The following is a 21,004-nucleotide window of genomic DNA, read 5'->3' on the forward strand; positions in this document are numbered from 1 at the left end:
CTCTTACAGCTGTTCTTGAAAAGAAAAAGTTGGGCTACTAGTTACCCACTTGCTCTATTTGGGGGGGCAGAGGTTATACAAGCAGTTCAGAGAATCCCACTTTCTTCTTCAAGCACTAAAATGTACATGTTTCAATGTAATATATAATTCCTGGTTACCAATCGAATTCAATGCTTGTCCATTTCAATAGCTCCTTATTTAGTAGAATTTACTTATATTTGGCTATAAAATACCTGTCTTTATCATTTTTCACATCTGAGAACAATTTGATCCCCTAAAATATCTCTGTAACATAGAACATGTACCCTGGCCAGTGTGAGCCTCAAAGCTGATGGCAGAAGATGCTTTCTCTAGGGGCGCCTGGGTGATCTGCCTTCGGCTCAGGCCATGATCCCAGGGTCCTGGGATCGAGCCCCACATCGGGCTCCCTGCTCAGCAGGGAGCCTTCTACTTCCTCTGTCTGCCGCTCCCCCCACTTGTTCTCTCTCTCTCTGTCAAGTAAATAAATAAAATCTTAAAAACAAAATCTGTCAAACCACGTTTTTTTTTTTTTTTTTTTTTTTTTTTAAAGATGCTTTCTCTAGCTCTCCATCTATGTCTAGAATCTACTGTATGGAAATGCCAGGGGAATGGAGGTACACTGAGTCTAAATATTTGATAGAGAAGGTGACCGGGCATTAGTAATTAGTTTAGCAGACTAAACCCTGGTACTTGTAGACTGATCCAAAAAGAGGGCATCTCTGTAAGCATGTACTTTGACTGTAATATTCATATTTGTAAATTCATTCATCTATTCACCCCACAAACCTTTCCTCAGCTGCTCTTTTGGGCACGTCACGGTGCCAGGTGCTGGAGATACGCAGAGTGACTCACTAAATCTTCACAGGAATACGAGGTAGGTACTGTGATGAGTCCTACCGTACAGCGGAGCTTAGAGAAGTTATTTGCCCAACGTCACATAGCTGGTAAGTGGCAGAGTCACTCCAAAATAACTCGGACAACATAGACACCTTTAACTTAATCTTAAGTCTGGGAAGTGGTATTTAATCAAAACCCCTAGGCAGAGAGAGGAATGGTCAAGCCTCAGGGTACCGTGGACACACGGGATTATTGACCGGAACTTTTCTCTTATTAACTCTCCGGCATCACCACCACTGTCGGCGGCGCCACATTTGGCCATTCATGATCCCAGGGGCTCAGCACCTCTTTTTCAAGCAGCCCTAGAGTAAGGAAGTACTGTGACTTCCCCAGACCCCAAGAGACAATTCAGTAGAGTCTGATTTAAAAGCCGGGGCCTCGCCACAAAGAACTGAGACTCTAATGAGCACTCAGGGTTGACAAGACCAGGGAAGGCAACTCACAGAATTTGAGGGTCAGGCTAGAAAATGCAGCGTATGATACTAGGAATCAACAAGAACTTGATGGCCGCTTGCTCCATTCTAGAGGGCAGCCTAAGTCCATGAAATTGCCTTTTCTATGTTCCCTTCCTTAGACCCCTAAGGGTCCCCCCCCCCCAAAAAAAATCTCCTCACTAAAACAAAAATAAAACAAAATAGCCAAAATTTGGCAGGAGGAATTCTCTTAACCAAAGAGATGGTCATACTCCTTGAGCCCCATTTTCCTCTCTGAGAACAGACCAAGCAAAGCCAAGTATCTCCCTGGGAGGCCAGATGGAATGTTATAAGCTGATTTTCAGAACCTCAAATAAGCAGCAGCAGCTAAGACAGAATGAATTCGAGTTCCTGTTTTGTGTCTGTTTGCTTGATTTTTTTTTAAAGATTTTATTTACTTGACAGAGAGAGACACAGCGAGAGAGGGAACACAAGCAGGGGGAGTGGGAGAGGGAGAAGCAGGCTTCCCGCTGAGCAGGGAGCCCGATGTGGGGCTCGATCCCAGGACCCTGGGATCATGACCTGAGCTGAAGGCAGATGCTTAACGACTAAGCCACCCAGGCGCACCTGTTTGCTTGATTTTTAACAACTGAAGGGCTAAGGAGAAGGCCCTTTTGCTCTTAACAACTAGCTGAGGGTCTGAGCGAAGGCTGTTTCAGTGTTGCGTCCCCCTTCATCCAGCAGCTGTCCAGCCTGGGGTCATACGTGTCTCTGGCACTCAACTAACAGAGTCCACCTCTATGACAACACCACCTGTAGCCTTAAGGAAGGAATTCCGAGCATATAAGAAAGATCCCTATGAGTTGTATCAGGTGAATCAGAATCATAAGTTGGCGAGGGGTGGTCAGTATTTTTTAAAAGATCCCCACGTGATTCTAAAGTGAGCTCAAGGCTGAGAACAACAAGGTTAGATGGTTTCAACCGTGGGAGGTTTTTCTAAGTAACTGGAACTCAGGTCCCATGGAGAAGGAGGAACTCTCTAGGCCAGGACTGTCCAAGAGAAATATAATATGAGTCATGGATATAATTGTAAATGGTTTAGATAATACAAAGAAGAAAGTAGAAAGTAACAGGGAAATTAATATACTTTATATAACCAAATATATCCAAAATATTGTCATTTCAACATGGAATCGATATAAAAAAATAATGGAATATTTTTTTTCCATTCTAAATCCTGGAAGTGTGCTGGGTATTTTATACATAGAGTATATGCTGTGTCCTAGACAGCACAGCTACAAGTGAGTAAGTTCAAACGGCTATGGTTTCTACCTCCCTGTTGGCTACCATTCCAGGATGGTTACTATATAAAGTCATAAAACAATGTTTCATCTACAGAGTCACTGGAAGGGCCAGAGCTAGAAGAGCCAGTCAATATTTGGTCCAACTCCTTTACGTAGTAACAGTGATTAAGGCCCAAGGTGGGAAGGTTTGTACCAGGTGGTCCTGATAATTTGTTATAGCACAAAGGCTCTGCAATCTTTGGCCGTTTTCTCTATCCTGAAAAAGACTGGTAGTTGAAAAGGTGGCATCTGTCCTAATTCTCCTTTTTCTTGATTAGCAAAGAAGTATTTTCTCTAATGCTCAATAAAACAAATTCATCAGAAGCTTTTCATTTTATGTTAGAAATTCAAATACAGAATTTTCACTTTGTTGGGATTTTTTTTTTTCTTAATTTTGGTACAGCAGGCTTTGGACAGCTTATTTGATGCCTCCTCAACTGTCAATTTCAGCACACACAGGGCCAAATTAACTCAAGAGGTTCCCAGCTGAATAGACTGATTTCTGAAACAATCCACACATCTGGCCGGAGCAATCAGAAGCCTCATTAACAGACCTGAGTTCAACAAAACGTTATCAGGGGTGTTAAAGGCCACTTGTTGGTTACACAAACCTCCTTAGTCTTTCATCTGTTCTTTAAGGAAACAAGAGTCAGTAAAAGTTACTTTAATACTAATAGTAAACTGCCTAAAATTCAGGAGTGTGTAGTAACTGCAGTGTTTCCCCCCAAAAAAGATGCCTAGTAACTATCAGCATGCGTTTCCCTAATATGCAGTTGTGTATACCAGAGAGAGCCATGGGTCAATGTGTTTGGGTCTTTTTTTGTTCCTTTAATTTTCTCTTCCGTGGTTTAGGTTAGGCTTAACCCGGAGACAGTTCTGCCCCATTCAGTACTGGCTTCTCAATGGCTTGTCACTGTTACAGCTCATAGCTGAGCAAAGAGCCAACCCGTAGATACAAACAGACACATGCACACTGATTCTGTCCTTCACACATTCGATTGTTGACTGAGCACCCCTATATAAGGCACTGTACTAGGCCCTGCAAGGGACACAAAGGTAAAGGAGATACACCTTCTACCCTCAAGATGCTTACATGTATGAGAAGGGAATATAAAAATAGCTGAACTATATCAAAAACTCTTAAGTGCTCAAAGACATGCATATGCAATGGGAGGCACATCTTTTTATAGATCTATATCTGAATAATTTGTTTTTTGATCATTTTGACTACATCTGTCAAAATAAGAAAGGGACACACAGATGAGGCAGGATGAAGAGACAGGCCGTTTTGATAAACTCCAACGCTTGAAATCAGCCCTTAAGGATGAAAGCTACAGTTTTGGCTTCCACAGCAATTTTTTTTTCCCCTTTATTCTGCTTTAATTACACAGTGGTGAGAAAATCCCCATTTACCCAGAAAAGTAATGCGTTCTTGCTTGTCCAACTTGACAGTACCCTAGAAGAGTTGGGCTTGAATTTTTACCAAAAATGGGAAAGACAGCCTTCGCAGTCAGTGGTACACTTACAAGACATTCAAGTATTTGCACAGAGTAAGCAAGAAAGTCCTCATTACGGGGCTTGCACAGAGCCCAGCTAACCTGCCAGTGTTCATGAGCCAGAGGAGGAAGACACAAGCCATTGGCCGTGCCTGGGAAGGACTGCTGACGTTAGGGACAGAGAAGCCTTTCCCCACAAGAAAGCCGGGGACCTTTGCTCACCACTTCCTCCTCCTCTCGACCTTGGAGCTGATAAGATGTTTAAGTTTTGCCACTGGGCAGGCAGAGCCGGGAAGGCCGAAGACCACTGAAGATTTTGTTTCTTGTTTGTGGTGGAAGGGACAAGAAGGATGCATTTGAGATGAGCCTTGAAGGAGGGGATGAGTCTGAAGCCAAATGGAGGAAGAGGAGCCTTCTAGGCATGCCAAGGAAGGGCGGGAGAAAAGCCTGCACTTCCAGATCAGGAGCCCTGGCAAGCCCATTCAAGAGGCTGAGCCCCGTCCCCAGAATCAGCAGCAGCCAGGAATGAGAGAGAGGACGAGGGGATGGTATGGCAAAGGTGAAGGAACAGCCACAACAGCCACAAACGTCTCTTCCCCGGGCCCAGTTCCTCTGCCAAAGCTGTTTGGGTTCCCCTTTGTCTTTCCTAAGCCCCCCCCCAAGATAATGACTGGCTGTGGGGTGAGTGTGTAGAGGGCTCTCTGAGCCCCCGCAGAGAACTGAATAATAGGGCTTTGTAAAGGAGGGGCTTTAAAAGTCCTTAATCCCAAGAAATTTAATAATATTCACAAACACAAGTTTAAATGAAAGACTTGAAAAGCAAAAAATGCTACATTAATAAAGCATTAGTGGACTGTAATCAGGTTTTGATTTAATCTCTTTAGGAAGCCCTTAATACTCTGCATCAAATACAAAGCTAATCTTCTTGTTTCCTCTGAAACTCCACCTCAGCAAATTGTTCATCCAGCCGTGGAAAGAAACTGAAGCCTCTTCAAAATTTATTCTGCTCACCGGCAAACCAGTTGAGGTTTTCAGATCTTATTTTACTTCACACGCATCTCCCTTTGGACTCACAGTGATGATTTTGTGGATTGAACAGTCCTCTATCAATAGTCATTTTTAAGTTTGGCAGCTTTGCAGTTTTTAAGCTGCGAAACTTAAAATACTTTCCAAGTCGTTACCCACCGATATGATTTCTCTTTCCTCCTCTCCCATGTCTTCCTGTAATTTATAGACACTCTGGGGTCCACTTCCGGTCCACCTGGGCACACACTGACTACTGTGCGTCTCCCTCTTCTTTTGTGTCTGGATCATTCACTCAGCCTCAAATTGCTCTTGTATTCTGGCTCCTCAAGTCTTCCTCCGGGGAACTGATCTCAAGTTCCAGGCATGGGTACCTGTGTGCTTAGAACCCACCCGTTTTCCCCTGCAAGCTGCAATACCTCTTGCCCTAATTTCCATTATTTTACAAAGTGTGCCAATTTGCTTCTCTTTGAGCCAGGGGTAAATAAAATGCATCACAAAGACTCTCCCATCCCTGTTACCCAGGATAATTAGAGAATTTTAGGAAACTCTCAGTGACAAAAAAAGTTTTATATTCCTATAACTGTGGCCACTCGGGAGATATCACAGGGACTATTGCCTCTTGTCTGACATGTTCTAGGCTTGTCATCTGAGAATTGGGGAAACCACCTTTTCGTATACATCCAAGAAAAGGGACCGATTCTAAGAAATAGGTTGGCATCTAACTCAGTTGAATTATCTTTATCTTTATAAAATATATCAAAAGATGTCTGCAAATTCTATCTAAGAAATGGAAGTACACACTAAAATCTCCAGCTTTAGTCACTTTGCTGGGGCAGTAAAAGCCACCCCTATTAAATATGTTAAGTATTGTTTTCCACATCTGAAAAGTTATCTATGCTTATTACAATTAACAATACTTCACAACTGTATATCACATTAAATTTATGTGTTTATATGTATTTTCTCGCCTGTATTCCCAACAACCCTGTGAGGTAGGCAGAGCAACTATTCTTGTTCTTCTTATTTTACAGATGAGAAAACTGGTAATGAGATAAAGATTACCCAACCAGTAGGTAGTGGAGATGATGAATCCAAGTTTCCTGCCTTCCTGTTCAACATGGGTGTTGCCAGTAAATACTACTGGGGTAAACTGTAATTCTCTGGCATTCAATAATAAAGACGTTCATCATCTGGATAAACTGGATAGAATTACCTCAGGGAACTGGCCCTTAACTGATAGGCTGCGGGAAGAGAAGGAGGCTCAACGTACAGAGGACGAGATCTGTACCCCTCCCAGATCAAAGGCTCTCCTGCTGCCATTAAATTGCAACTAAATGAAATATTTTGCTGCCTCATGGCTTCACTTTCTCTACACAAGAAACATAGGTTTCTGCATATTTAAATTTGAAGCTCATAGCTTTAGTCAAGTTTCGTTAAAACGAAAAGTGAAGTGGTTTCTTTGGGAGTGGAAGTTAATGCTTTATGTTCCTCTATGTCAGCTCTCGATCAATCCAAGTCGATACACCTGCTTTCACAGGCTCACCATGCATCTAAAGTCAGGCCAAGATTCGAAGCATTCCAACATAATTCTTTACTCAGTGGGCCAGAGATTTCCAAACTTTGAAAAAACACAAATTTCAGCTCAGCCCGCCCTTTACTTAAATAAAGCTTTCTTACTGTATTGATTATTTCTCCTACTAAGAAAACTATGCAGGGAAAATGCATTTATCTTTCCTTTTTAAAATGAACAGTTTGGTATTTGAAGCTTACGTGCTGTTTTCTTCAGAATACTTAAGGTAGGACAAAGGCAAGCAAAGAGATTTGAAACTATAGGAACTCCAGTCCCCAGAAGAGAAGAAGAAAGAACAGTTAATGTAGTGAATGCCAAGGAGGTGTGTGAGGGGTGCAGAATATGTCACTGTGAATATGGTACAATGCAAGCAAAGCCTTCACCCATATGGCTCTTCTTTCCAGAACATTCCCAATGCTAAATAGTGTGTTCTACTATGTCCATAAATATATTTGTAGCTATCACCCCTCTTGTTGTAAAATAACCATTGCATAGAGTGTTAATTACATAATTTTAAGTGAGTGATTACTGTGATGTGTGCTGATTATATAAACCAGGAATCTGAACATTCTCAAAAAGTAGTATCACACTGGATCCTGCTTTTATTCATTTATATGAAGCATGAATCTACCACATTACACCTTCTTTATATTCTACTGGGGATTAGTACTGAGTTAATTAGATACAGAACATATCACACTTTTCAGCCCATGCACTAGAACGAGCTTATTAGCTAAAATCTAGAGGAAGAAAAAAATCAAATTGCTCTACTTTTTAGTGACTGAGTCCTCTTTTCCTCTACTTATAGGTAACGTTGTTCATTCCTAAGACTGTGGCAGGGGAGGGGGACATAAAGAGAGAAAGGAAGTTTCAAGCTCACTCCTGCTTCACTGTGAGCAATGCATGGGATTAATACAATTTCTCAACCCCATTAAGGTTCACTGTTCCCTATTTTCCCAGGCTCCCAGACTCCTTATGAAATGATATATACATAAATTAGGGATACGTCAAAGAAAAACAGATACTAAAGCTCTTAACAAAAGACAATACACCTGATAACTTTCTACCCTTCCCTTTGTTCCTCCCTGTGGACCTAATTTTCAATAAGGGAAATATTTTGGTCAGAAGCATTGGCTACCCCTGTAGTTCTTTTTTTTTTTAAGATTTTATTCTTATTTATGAGACAGAGAGAGAGAGATGGGGGAGGGGCAGAGGGAGAAAGACAAGCAGACCACGCTGAGTGCAGAGCCCCATGCAGGGCTCGATCCCACGACCCTGTGATCAGGACCTGAGCCAAAACCAAGAGTCAGACGCTTAATCGACTGTGCCACCCAGGCGCCCCTATCCCTATAGTCCTTAGTGAAGCAGGTTTCAGGCCTCTTCAAGGTGAGTTTAGACTGTCTGGAAACTCTGAGTGAGTCAACAATCTGACCATACATGTCATGTGGTCACTAGAGAGATGATACTCAGCTTAAGGAGAAAGCGGTCAGCCTGTGCAAGACTTCGGCAGCTGGTGAGAGGGTGCCCTGACTTTTGGTACCCTGTTGAGAAGGACAATCCAAGGGTAACAGGGGCCAAAAAAGGGTAACAGGGGCCAAAAGTGTCAAATGGGGAATGGCAGAGAGAGACTAACCTAGGCAAAGAGAAGAGTTCAATGAGATAGGCACTGTCTTCCATGATCAAAAGAGCCATGTGTCAGCAGGAAGTGACTTGCCCCAGGGTCAGAATGTGCTTCCCAGGGAGGCAGATTTCAGTCCAACATGAGGCAGAACTATAAAGATGGCCAGAGACTGAACGGGCTGCCTCAGGAAACCTGAGTTTCCCATTACTGGAGATGTTCAGGCCAAGGCAGAAGAAACTATTTATTGCAGATTTCAAAATGGAGATATAAGGACGGCACTAAACGGCCTTTAAGGGTTCTTTGCAATTCGGAGACTATATTATCATATTCCCTTCTCTGGTCCTCAGCCTCAAGTGGGGTCCTAAGAGAAACACTGGAAATCTTCCTATATTACAAATGAGATCTTTGCTAAACTCCCAACCTACCTTCGCCAATGGGTGTGGCCTCTCTTGGTTGGTCTGGGATTTCAGGCAGTGCTACAGGTAGCTCAGAAAAGCTCTTATCTCTGGGGGCCTGGGGGGCTCAGCCAGTTAAGCGTCCGACTCTTGATTTTGGCTCAGGTCATGATCTCGGGGCTGTGAGATGGAGCCTGCATCAGCTTCTGCACTGGGTGTAGCACCTGCTTAAGATTCTCTCTCCCTCCCAAAAAAAAAAAAAAGAGTGCTCTTATGCCAACCTGAGTAGAGCTTAATCTAAGTCAGTTACGGATACCTACACAGACACCCTCAAGCCAAGTTGCTAGGTAGCTGGAAATCTCAGATCTGAACCAATCACAGCCCGGACATTGGCTCTCTGCTTTTGGTTTACCAGGTCTTCGGCCCTTGCTATAGACCGGACCTAGTGGGCAAACTCAGATGCAAAAAAAATCACAGTAATGCAAAGACATCCCAGCCACTCGCCCCTGCACTCTGGCACAACACGGTAACCCCTTATTTCCCAACCGTGCAACCAAACACAGTGTATCCTCTTAGCCAGAAAACAGCCTTCTCCCGGACACTCATTCCTAAAAAGCTACGTGCCTATCCTTGCTTCTGCCCCCCATAAGAGACAGTCTTTAGTGATCTCTGATATATGAAATAAGACAAACTATTGATCACCATGTCCCATCAGTGACAGGAGACATTGCCAAGGTATTCTGAGTGGCATTTTCTGTGACCTCATTTGAAGTGCTAGCTTCACCTCTCTCTACTGCACTATAGCAAAACCCTGCAATTGTGTAAATAAGACCCTGAGGACATCCCATGGGAGTCACTGACAGGCATTCTTGCATACTTAAAAGCCACACAGTATTTCTTGACCTGCTCAAGGTCTTTGCTGTGCCACTTTTCCCCTTTACATCAGAGAAAATGAGCTCCTTCACACAATGGAGACAAAAGTTTCCTTTTCTTACTCAGGTCATGGCAACTCTGAATTCACATCCATCCTGGGCAATAAGAAAACTTCTGTGGCAGTCCAAGGTGGCTAGCACCCTTGGCTGTTCCCTCCCTAACCCCGGATGTAGCTGCAGGTGCCCCAGGGGCTCAGAGGATCTTTCCCAGCTATGATACCTCTCCTCTAGTCTCAACGCTCCAGCCCTGTTGCATATCTGTGATTTCCATCCAAGTGCCTTGACCCGGCCCTTTGGACAGCAAGGTGATGCGCTGCTTGGGCTCTTGAAATATCAGGGGCATTGATGTTCTGGCTTTAGGACCCCTCTGAGATACCTGTTCTATAGTCATGGGCCAGAGCAGCCTCACTGTTGAGCCCAATTCAGGCCTCCAGGACCCCCAGGCAGCTGGTTACCCCCCAGATTCCATATCGGGGAGGGTAATAATCTTTTACATCTGTTTCAGCCTTTATGGTTCACAAGTACCACCATGGGCATTTCAGTCTGATTCTAAATTAGCCTCATCTGGGGTTAAGAAGGGCAGATGTAATGGCACTGCCATTTTATAGATGAGAAAAATAGAGACACATCGAAGAAACAATCCTAAAATTTATATGGAACCACAAAAGACTCCGAATAGCCAAAGCAATCTTGAAAAGAAAAGCAAAGCTGGAGGCATCACAATTTCAGACTTCAAGCTATACTACAAAGCTGTAGTCATCAAAAGAGTATGGTACTGGCATAAAAATAGACACATAGATCAATAGAACAGAATAGAAAATCCAGAAATAAACGCACAATTATATGGTCAATTAATCTTTGACAAAGCAGGAAAGAATATCCAATGGGAAAAAGACAGTCTCTTCAACAAATGGTGTCGGGAAAACTGGACAGCAACATGCAAAAGAATAAAAAGGGACCACTTTCTTACACCACACACAAAAATAAACTCAAAATGGATCAAAGACCTAAATGTGAGACCCGAAACCATAAAAATCCTAGAAGAGAACGTTCACAGGCAGTAATGTCTCTGACATCTGCCATACCATCTTCTTTCTAGATATGTCTCCCGAGGCAAAGAAAATAAAAGCAAAAATAAACTATTGGAACTATAAAATAAAAAGCTTCTGCACAGCAAAGGAAACAATCAACAAAACTAAAAGGCGACCTACAAAATGGGAGAAGAATTTGCAAATGACATATGCGATAAAGGGTTAGTATCCAAAATACATAAAAAACTCAGACAACACCAAAAAAAAAAAACCCCAAATAATCTAATTAAAAATGGGCAGAAGAAATGAACATTTCTCCAAAGAAAACATCCAGATGGTCACCAGACACATGAAAAGATGCTCAATATCACTCATCATCAGGGAAATACAAATCAAAACCACAATGAGATTATCACCTCACACCTGTCAGGATGGCCAAAATCAAAAACACAAGAAACAACCGGTGTTGGCGAGGATGCAGAGAAAAAGGAACACTAGGGCACTGTTGGTGGGAATGCAAACTGGTGCAGCCACTCTGGAAAACAGTATGGAGGTGCCTCAGAAAGTTAAAAATAGATCTACTCTATGACCCAGTAATCACACTACTGGGTATTTACCCCAAAGATACAAAAACACTAATTCAAAGGGATACATGCACCCCTATGTTTATTGCAGCATTATTTACAATAGCCAAATTATGGAAGCAGCCCAAGTGTCCATCGATAGATGGAATGGATAAAGAAGAGGTGGTATATATACATAATGGACTATTATTCAGCCATAAAACAGAATGAATCTTGCCATTTGCAACAACATGGATGGAGCTAGAGTGTATAATGCTAAGTGAAATAAGTCAGTCAAAGAAAGACAAATACCATACGATTTCACTCATAGGTGGAATTTAAGAAACAAAATAAATGAGCAAAGGAAAAAGGAGAGAGAGGCAAACCAAGAAACAGACTCTTAACTATAGAGAGCAAACTGATGGTTACCAGAGGGGAGGGGGGGGGATGGGTCAAACAGATGATGGGGATTCAGGGAGTTTATTTGTCCTGATGAGCACCAGGTGATGTATGTTAGTGTTGAATCACAGTATTGTACACCTGAAACTAATATAATACTGTATGTCAACTATACTGGAATTAAAACGAAATAAAATAAAAATAAAAAATTTGGGGGGGTGCCTGGGTGGCTCATTCGGTTAAGCATCTGCCTTCAGCTCAGGTCATGATCCCGGAGTCCTAGGACTGAACCCCGCATGGGGCTCCCTGCTCTGCAGAGAGTCTGCTTCTGCTGCTCCCCCAGCTTGTGCTCTCTCTCTCTCTCAAATAAATAAATAAAAATTTAAAAAATAAAAAATTTGGGGCGCCTGGGTGGCTCAGTCGGTTAAGCATCTGCCTTCAGCTCAGGTCATGGTCCCAGGGTCCTGGGATTGAGCCCCCGCATCAGGCTCTGCACTCAGCAGGGAGTCTGTTTCTCCCTCTGCCCCTTCCCCCACTCATGCTCTCTCTCTCTCTCTCTCAAATAAATAAATAAAATCTTTTAAAAATTAAAAAAAAGAAAATAGAGACACAGAAGATGCCGCAGGTCGTATGAATAAATGAGGGAGTCAGTATAAGGGACTGTTGAGTAGTACTACCACTGCAATTACTACTTCTACAAGAATCATTCCTAACAACAACAGCAAAAGTAGCTTATGGGTATGTTTACGAGTACTGACAGAAAGAATTCAGTTTCAGTGCACAACATTAGAAAAGCAATGCTTCTAATTTAACTTTGCAACTTCAGTTAATTATTCTCTGGCAAGTATCCCCTTTTGAACAGGATCAGCCACATAACTGGTAGGGCCTAGTGCAAAATGAAAACGTGGGGACCCTTCTTCAAAATGTATTAAGAATTTCAAGACTATTACAGCAGAGCATTAAACCAAGCAGGGAGCCCTATGAGACTCACAAGTCACAAGTCCGTGAAGCTGGCTCTGCTTTGGAGCCCTTAAGAGATATGTAAAAGTCTTAGTATAATGTTGAACGTAGGGACAATGAAGGAAACATGTATCCGTTCTCTTATTCTTCTCATTTCATGAAAACTTCTGTTTTTTGTTACCATTTGTAAATCTCATATCTTCAAGAGTATCATCAGAATCAGAGATGTGTCACAATTCCTGGACGGCAAATCTAGGGTTGTTTTCATTGATTCTTGAGATAATGTACTTCCTGTGGAGTTTTGATTCATCTCGCGGACCCTATTGAATACTATATAAAACAAGAACTAGAAAAATGGCTCAATCGCCATTCCTCCCCCTCTCAAGCCCTTCAGTCAAGAAAGGGTACAATGAACATGTTAAAATTAAACTAAGCCATGACAAGGAGAAAGGCTCTCTCTGTTAGCCTACTTTGAAGAGCCAACAATGTCTTTGAAGGCACAGCCTCACACAAGACTGGGCTAAGTGGTTCTCACAACAGAGCTGCTAGACCTTTTCAGGCTGGAGAGATCCAGTCTGTCCCCAGCCATACTCTACGCATCGCGATTCCCACCCCCAAGCCAGGAGACAAAGAAAAGAATGCTAAGAAAACCATCAAACAGCTAAGATGAAATGTAGAATGCAATGGTATTCAAGTGCACTGTGATCAATGTTTAGATAAGAGCCACATTTTCTTTTTCACAAATACAGTAATACAGAGAAGAGGGGTTTTCGCTAGGCTGATGTCTTGGGGTTTGCTTTCTGTCTTCCATGGTCCTTTTTTCCTGACAAAGGACTTACCATATTTACCCAATTCTAAGATGTATCTTTTCTTCCCTTTTTCACATCTCTGAAATCAGAATGCGCCTTATAATCAGGTGCATGTTACAGTCACTCTCAGCCGTGAGGCAGCTGAAAGGGAGCTGTCATCACCTGCATACACTCAAATCTGCGCGTGGCTATTGTAATATCATGACATGTGAGAAACATATATATCTAGAGAAGCCAAAAGGAGCTTTCAGTAAGAGAAGCCAAAAAGAGCTTTCAGTAAGTACAAAATCACAATCCTATTGATATGAAAGCATTGCATCATAGCTTATTTAGAGGCGTTTGTCTTCTTTCTTAGTGTTACATAAACATAATTACAGAAAAAAGCATCTCAAATGTGATGAAACACTTCATATCTTTAATAGAAGGCAATATATGCCCCTGACATTTTTGAAGAGTTTGAAAAGCTTCACATGCCCCCACTTAGAAGCCATCCAAAGTTCATACTGGGAAAATTCCTAGGTACTAATAAAAGACTACTTTTTAAATATCCTTAATGGAATATTGAGGGTTTTTTGTTTTGTTTTGTTTTTTTACTTTTTCCTGCTGTATTACAACTAGAAATTCCCCAACCTGAAAACCGAAACACTAGTAAGAGGTCCCGGCTACGTCCAGTATATTGGTATTCTGATGTCAAACAATTTTTTCTGTGGTTATGCTTTTAGAGGAAATTCAAGAGTTCCAACATAAGGTCCTAGAGCAACACTACCATATATAATACATATGATGCAAGCTACAGATGTAATTTTAATTTTCATGTGCAACACTTTAAAAAGTTTAAAAAGTAGGTAAAATTAATTTTAATGATATGTGTTACTTAATGCAATATATCCAAAATACTATTATTTCAACATGGAATCAATATAAAAAGATTAGTGAAACATTTTCTTTATGTTTGCCCTGTCTCTGAAATCTGGTATATACTGTATTCTACACTTAGGATATATCACAGTTCGCACTAGCCACATTTCAAATGCTCAGTAGCCACGTGTGGTTCCCATATTGGAAAATATAGGGCTAGTCAATACATACATTTATCAGCAAAATAAAATAAGCCCTTCCAGAACATCTTGCTCAAACACAGAAGCATTCAGCAGAAATTTAACAGTGGCAGCTATTTCCACAGCACTCTTGTGCATGTGAACTATGATAAATTATCTCGACGATGACAACAATACATTGTTCTGGAGCAATCCTGCTCAAAATAGTCTAGAGCAATGGTCTTCAAACTAGATTACTGGTACATGAAATCTTTTCAAGGAGTATGTGAGCAGGGATAGTTTGCATGGGATCCACTCTCAGATTCTTAACTCTCATGAGTCTTCTATACTATAATTGATCTGGCTAAAAACAAATTTTTTTCCACATCCTTAAAATTAAGCATTATTTTGCAACTATTCTCAATACTGATCGCTTAAATGCATCATTAACTGGAAAGAAATGCACCTCCTAACTAATGGCAGTATATACTGTTGATGCTGATTCTTTTAAGTGTAACTAGAATGTTTTCCTATACCACAAAACGTTTACACTGGTAAAACTGATACATAGAAATTGTATGTGATTTCTTTCAGATAAGATACATCATTCAGTTAAACTACTTAAAACCTGTTTTCTCAGATTGTATCTTGAAGTATCTTTTCCAATTAAAGTCAATCCTCATTTCACTTTATAAATAATTATATATTTTCTACCTCCCATTATCAAAAACAAAATATGGTAGTTTCCAGACCAATTATTCTTTAGCTATACATACTTACCTCTTTCATAAAATACGGTTGAAAAGTTTGATTCTGTGGTCTAATAAAATTAATGGATTTTAAAATTTTTGTACATGATTCTTAGTTAATTATTTTCAAAAACCCAATACCAGAGTTCTAAGAACACATGCATACATGTTTACCAAAGGAAATAATGCCTGCCATCAGATTCCTTGTTTTATATACGAATTATAATGTTAGCTACATATTACATTGTTTAATTTAAAATCACATGAGAAACAAAATTATCATTTAATCTCTTAATTTATTTTGAAGTAGATAAAAATCTCATTATAATTTTAATCTATTTACTTTGTTAGTAAACTATTTAACAAAAGGTGTCCCATAATTGATTTCTCTGTGGTTTTAATAATGCCCCTCAAAATGCATATCAATTCATTTTTCCAGTGAAAAATGAAGTAGAACACTTTTTGTGAAGGTACAGTTGATTTGGCCGATTATTTTGATATGGACATTGCCTTTGCCAATTAAGTTATAAATATTTTCTATGAAATCAATGATCCAAATCTGCAGCCTCAAAGTTTTATATTTAAAGGATATAATAAATCAAAGGCACTTTATCAAAATGTTTGTATTGGCTAAGGCATAGTGATCTAAGTATTTTGATTTTTCCAACCTTTTGTAAGTACACTGGATTAAAAATAATGCCTCAAAATGCAAGTATGATAGATATAATAGTCATTTGCTAAAACTTGATAAAGTCATTTTGGTAAACTTACCAGAAACTCAGAAATAAATGATTCAGTAAGAAATCCTTTCATAAATTGGGGCTTCTTTGCTTTCATGGAACTAAAGATAAGCCTAATCAAGTTGTCCATTACAAATTTTAAATTTTAATTAAAAAATTTAAATCATGAAAAATTATTTTTAGTGACAAGTTACTGTGATTTTTGACTTACAATTTGGACATTCATTCCACTCCCTTCTACTTATTTATGGGAACAAAATTTTCTGAGTTCTTATGGCTCTAAAAGTGAAAAATAGGAATAAAATTTATACTGTACTATCTCATTAGAAGTAACAGTCATCCTCGGAGTCATGAACTGACTTGGAGGAAAATGAACAATCATATGCACTTAAGGGATGCATTTCCAACCAAATTTGAGTTTTCATTTTTAGTAATTACTTATCAAAATATGTGATATTTTATACAGTTCTGATAAACTGTATACTACTAATAATTTAATGGTAAAAAGTTTAATATTTAATAGGCTTAGCATTATAGGAACACTTATTTCAATCCATATATACTTTTCACAGAGATATATAGTAGGATGACCAATGAAAGGTTTTTAAACATAAGAATATATTACATTAGGATACATTACTGAGTGGACTTAAATAGAACAGTGATTTCAAGGAGATAAGATCATGAAAATTTCTGACTGTTCATGTTTTTTTTTTTCTTTGCTTTTAAATTAACAATTATGAGTATCAAGATCCTATGGTATTTTTAGTTCACTGAATGAATGTACAAATGTGATCAAATCATTTTATTTAAAAGTATAAGTGTAATATGCTGGAAATAATAACTACAAACAAACTTATGGTAAGAAATTTCAGATGCCAACTTCAAGATGGGTGATGGAGTTGATAGTTTTCAAAATGATTTTAGCAGGCCTATAATTAGAAAGTTTGAAAACCACTGCTATAGAACACAGTCTCAGTGAAGCCCAGAGGAAAACTAAGTGGGGGAAAGGAAATTTAGAAAGATTTCTTTTATTTTATTACTATTTTTAATTTCTGAATATACCAGAAACCACTATAAGTTGAAGTATACTAGCTTATTTGCCAGGGCAGTTAGGCAACCCTGCAATGGGTGAAATTTTAGGGATATTTCTGAGCAATCCATAAACACTGTACTTACTCACTATGGTCACTAGGTGACAAATACACACTGGGAACGAAGCCCTCTTCCCCTCTTCCCCACTTCCAAGAGCTCTCTCAATCGTCCAATCTCCTCCTGCAAAAGGGAAAAGGACATGAATAACAACGACAATCACAACAAACAATAGCAAGAAATATTTATTTCCATTTGCCAGGGACAGTAATAAGCCCTTAACATCTCTGAAAATTTCAGAAATGGCCTTGCTTATGAAGGTAATCTACCCTTCATCAATACCATTTACAAATAATGTTAAGACATTCTATGATATAACCATGCAGTTTGACCACAAAACCCAAACCTTATGCAGCTAAGAAATTCACCTCTGGTAAAACCAAAAAGCATCAGCAGCATCTATGACATTCCAAGCACAAGGCTACGACTTTCATTTCACTGAATCTTCAAACAACTCTAAAAGATAGGTGCTAATATTACCCCCAAATTACAGGTGAGAAAGCAGGAAAATGGCCCCAAATCATTGGGTTAGTAAGAAAATGCAGGCTTGGCTTTTTTTTTCCCAATTTAATAGCCATGCCCTTAAGTATTATACTGTGTGATGTTTCAGTGGTGTGTGTGTGTGTGTGTGTGTGTGTGTACACGTGCACGTGTGCGTGTGCATGCATGCATCTACATATCTTCCTGTATCTGGCTGTGCACATTTGTATTTCTGTGCTTCTGTGTGATTCTATGCCTGTGGTTCTGTGCATGTGGAAGTGTGTGTGCTTTCGTGTGGGTGCACACACACAAACACCTGTGCACCCAGATCTTTTAGATTTCTTTCTGGAAATCTCTACATCTGCTTTTATACTGTACAGCCATATAGGGAACTCAATAATTTCCATTTTCTCTTGAAGAGGCTAAGAAAAAGGTACATTAAAAGTCACAGCCTCCTTTGGAAAAGTGTTTATTTGTGTGTGCTTTTTTAAGTACCTGAGTCTCTGTGTTTTCATATGTATAAATCTCTGCTTACGTCTCCATGTCTGTGCATATGTCTGTGTTTCTGTTTGCAGCATGACTAAGTCCATGTATGCATCTATATGCTTATGTTGGCAGATCATTCATATATTTGATGTACATTTAGGATTGAGTGCCACATGGGCATAAGAGTACATCTGTAGATCATTTGTGTGTATGTACACATGTGCCAGTGTGTATATATGTTGACATGTGAAGGTACACATCTGTGCTTTTGTGTGCCTGTGGATATGTCTGTATTTTTTTTTACCATGTTTAGGTCTGTGTTGTCTGTAGATATATGTGTATGTCTCTTCCTTTTATATCCTGAGGATGTTGTGTATTTCTGGCGGGTACAGCTGGCATCTGAGTGGACATCTGCGTGTGCACTCATACATGTGTATAGGCAAGTGCTTTTACGAAGTTCTGTGTGCACGTGCCTGTAAGAGAGGTTTGGAGTGTGTCACCATCTGAGTGGGTGAAATCTTGCCTTTTTTGGAGGCAGGACTCATGTCCCTCTCTACATACGTAAGTCTGTGGAACTACACCTGTATTCCCATGTGCAGATCTCTGCATCTCTCTCTATGTGGAAATGTTTAGTCCTCATGTTTGCTGCTTGCAATGGTTCATCTGCGTGAGTAGCTGCAAGTCTGTACGTCTGTGTGGACATAATGTCTGTGTGTATGTCTGAATGTCCGTCGCTGTGTCTACGGGCTTCTATATTCACACGTGCAGGCCTCAGTGTTCGTCCATCAGTTCCTCCACCTCCGTTTCTCTGTGTATGTCTGTGTGACCATCTGCATGTCCACAGGGGCACGTGTGAGTGTATCTGCATAAACCCGTCTCCATGAGAATGAATTTCTTTGGATGACTCTCTGGGTGAATGCATACGTGTCTGTGTGCAGATGTTTATGTTGCTGCATAATACAAGGACTCCATCTGCATGAGGATTTTGCACGTCTGTGTGTACATGTCTGTGTGCGCGCTTCTGCGGCTCACGTACTCATCTGTTCACATGCATACACATGGCAACACATTCAAGTGTCTGGAAGGTGTGCTGGATTCTGCCAGGGTGTGCATGCATTTCTATGACTATTTGTGCAGATCACCAGACATGCATGCTTCTGTGTACATCTGTGTGCCTCTGTGTTCGGGTGTGTGTCTGTGGGCCTCCATGTCTATCTGTACATCCATGTAGAATTCCTGCATGCGTGCAGCTCTGTATGTATGCTTCCGCATGCGTCTGCCCAAGCTTCTGTAGCCATCTCTTTGTGGTTCTGTATGTGTGTGTGGCCCTGCACGCGCCTCTCGTGCATGTGAGCGAGCCTTTGTGAGTGCGGATGTGTTTGCCCACATATATTTTTGTGTGGGTCTTTAGGCCTGTGTCTCTGTGGGTAGGTATATGCTTCTGCATAGAAAAGCATGTCTGCTAAACTGTTTCTTCCCTGCCTCTCCCTCTGGATCTATATAGAACACATCTCTCTTCTCTATAAAAGCATCTCTCTCAATGCATATACCACTATCTCTGTGTGTGGATGCATGTAGAAATCTCTTTATGGATCCATCTCTGTTTTGTATCTGTGTGCATGTATATTTCTCCATGTACAAGTGCATTTATATGTGCACACCTGTGTGCTTGTGGATTTCCATATGCACACCCACATGCATGACTATTCCTCTGTGTACCCTCATCTGCATTGTCATGCATGTGTGCGCACTTAAATGTTCATGGTAAGCAGGGGCACTTATGTGGCATGTGCAGGCATGAACGTGCTTATGCCTGTGTGTTCTGATAACAACTATGCTTCTGTGTGCACAGGCATATGACTCTTTGGGCAGGAAAATGCCAGTAAACACATGTTTAAAACACATGTATCTACCTATGAATGAATCTCTATGTTCCAGTGTTTGGGCGAATGCCTCTGTGTCTGCCTATCAGTAAAAACACATACACCTGTGTCTTTGTATGGATGACTCTATGCATCTGTCTATGGGTATGTGTGCACACGTGCAAACACATATGTGTTTGTGTGGGTTCAAGAATGCCTGTCTACATGTCTACATAAATGTCTGGGGATGCCTGAGAATGTGTCTAGGCCTCATGAGCCTCTAGAGGCATCTATGAGTTTTTGTATGTGCATATGTGTGTGCATCTGTGTGTTTGCAACTTTGAGGTTCTGAATCAGTAAATATATCCTCTGGATGCTAGCCAGGTCAACATATATGTCTGCATGCTTCTCTAGGTCTGTGTGAATGTGGATTATGTATTTATGACTATGTGTCGCTCTGTGCCTACATACAGAACTGTGGGCACTTGCGTGGATCCATGTGTATGCATATGAGTATCTGTGTGTACATGAAATGACCCCTGTCGGGACTCTGAGTTTTATGTTCATACTTGTGCCAACCTATGTCTCTGGCTGTGGCTGTAAGAATATATGGTCTGTGGGATTATGATACATTTGGAGGTCTGGGTCAGTGTGAACATCCCTGGCACTCTGTGTGTGTGTGTGGGGGGGTGTTCTAGTGTATATTTATCTAGGATGAATATATGTGTGTAGATGGGAGCACTTTGTTCCAGAAAGACTTTTCTGGTCATTTCCACCCCTGTTTTTCTATGATACAGCCAAAGGCGCTCAAGATTTTCTTCCTACTCTTGAGGTAGCCAAGAAAATAAACATTAAAATATGGGCTTCTTTGGGGGCGCCTGGGTGGCTCAGCCGTTAAGCGTCTGCCTTCGGCTCAGGTCGTGATCTCAGGGTCCTGGGATCAAGCCCCACATCGGGCTCCCTGCTCCACGGGAAGCCTGCTTCTCCCTCTCCCACTCCCCCTGCTTGTGTTCCCTCTTTCG

General features: G+C 40.8%; 1 long non-coding RNA gene across 8 annotated transcripts in view; it reads right to left on the reverse strand.

Annotated features, from left to right (window-relative positions):
- Positions 1 to 21,004, reverse strand: part of LOC144380570 (uncharacterized) — a 64,618-nt gene that overhangs the window by 27,635 nt on the left and 15,979 nt on the right. For all 8 annotated transcript variants that reach the window (XR_013444767.1, XR_013444768.1, XR_013444771.1 and 5 more), the window contains one exon: positions 17,182 to 17,277. This is a non-coding gene — a long non-coding RNA (uncharacterized LOC144380570). The remainder of the gene's footprint in view (positions 1 to 17,181; positions 17,278 to 21,004) is intronic.

This window comes from Halichoerus grypus, chromosome X (genome assembly GCF_964656455.1).
Source record: "Halichoerus grypus chromosome X, mHalGry1.hap1.1, whole genome shotgun sequence".
Classification (NCBI taxonomy): Eukaryota; Metazoa; Chordata; class Mammalia; order Carnivora; family Phocidae; genus Halichoerus; species Halichoerus grypus.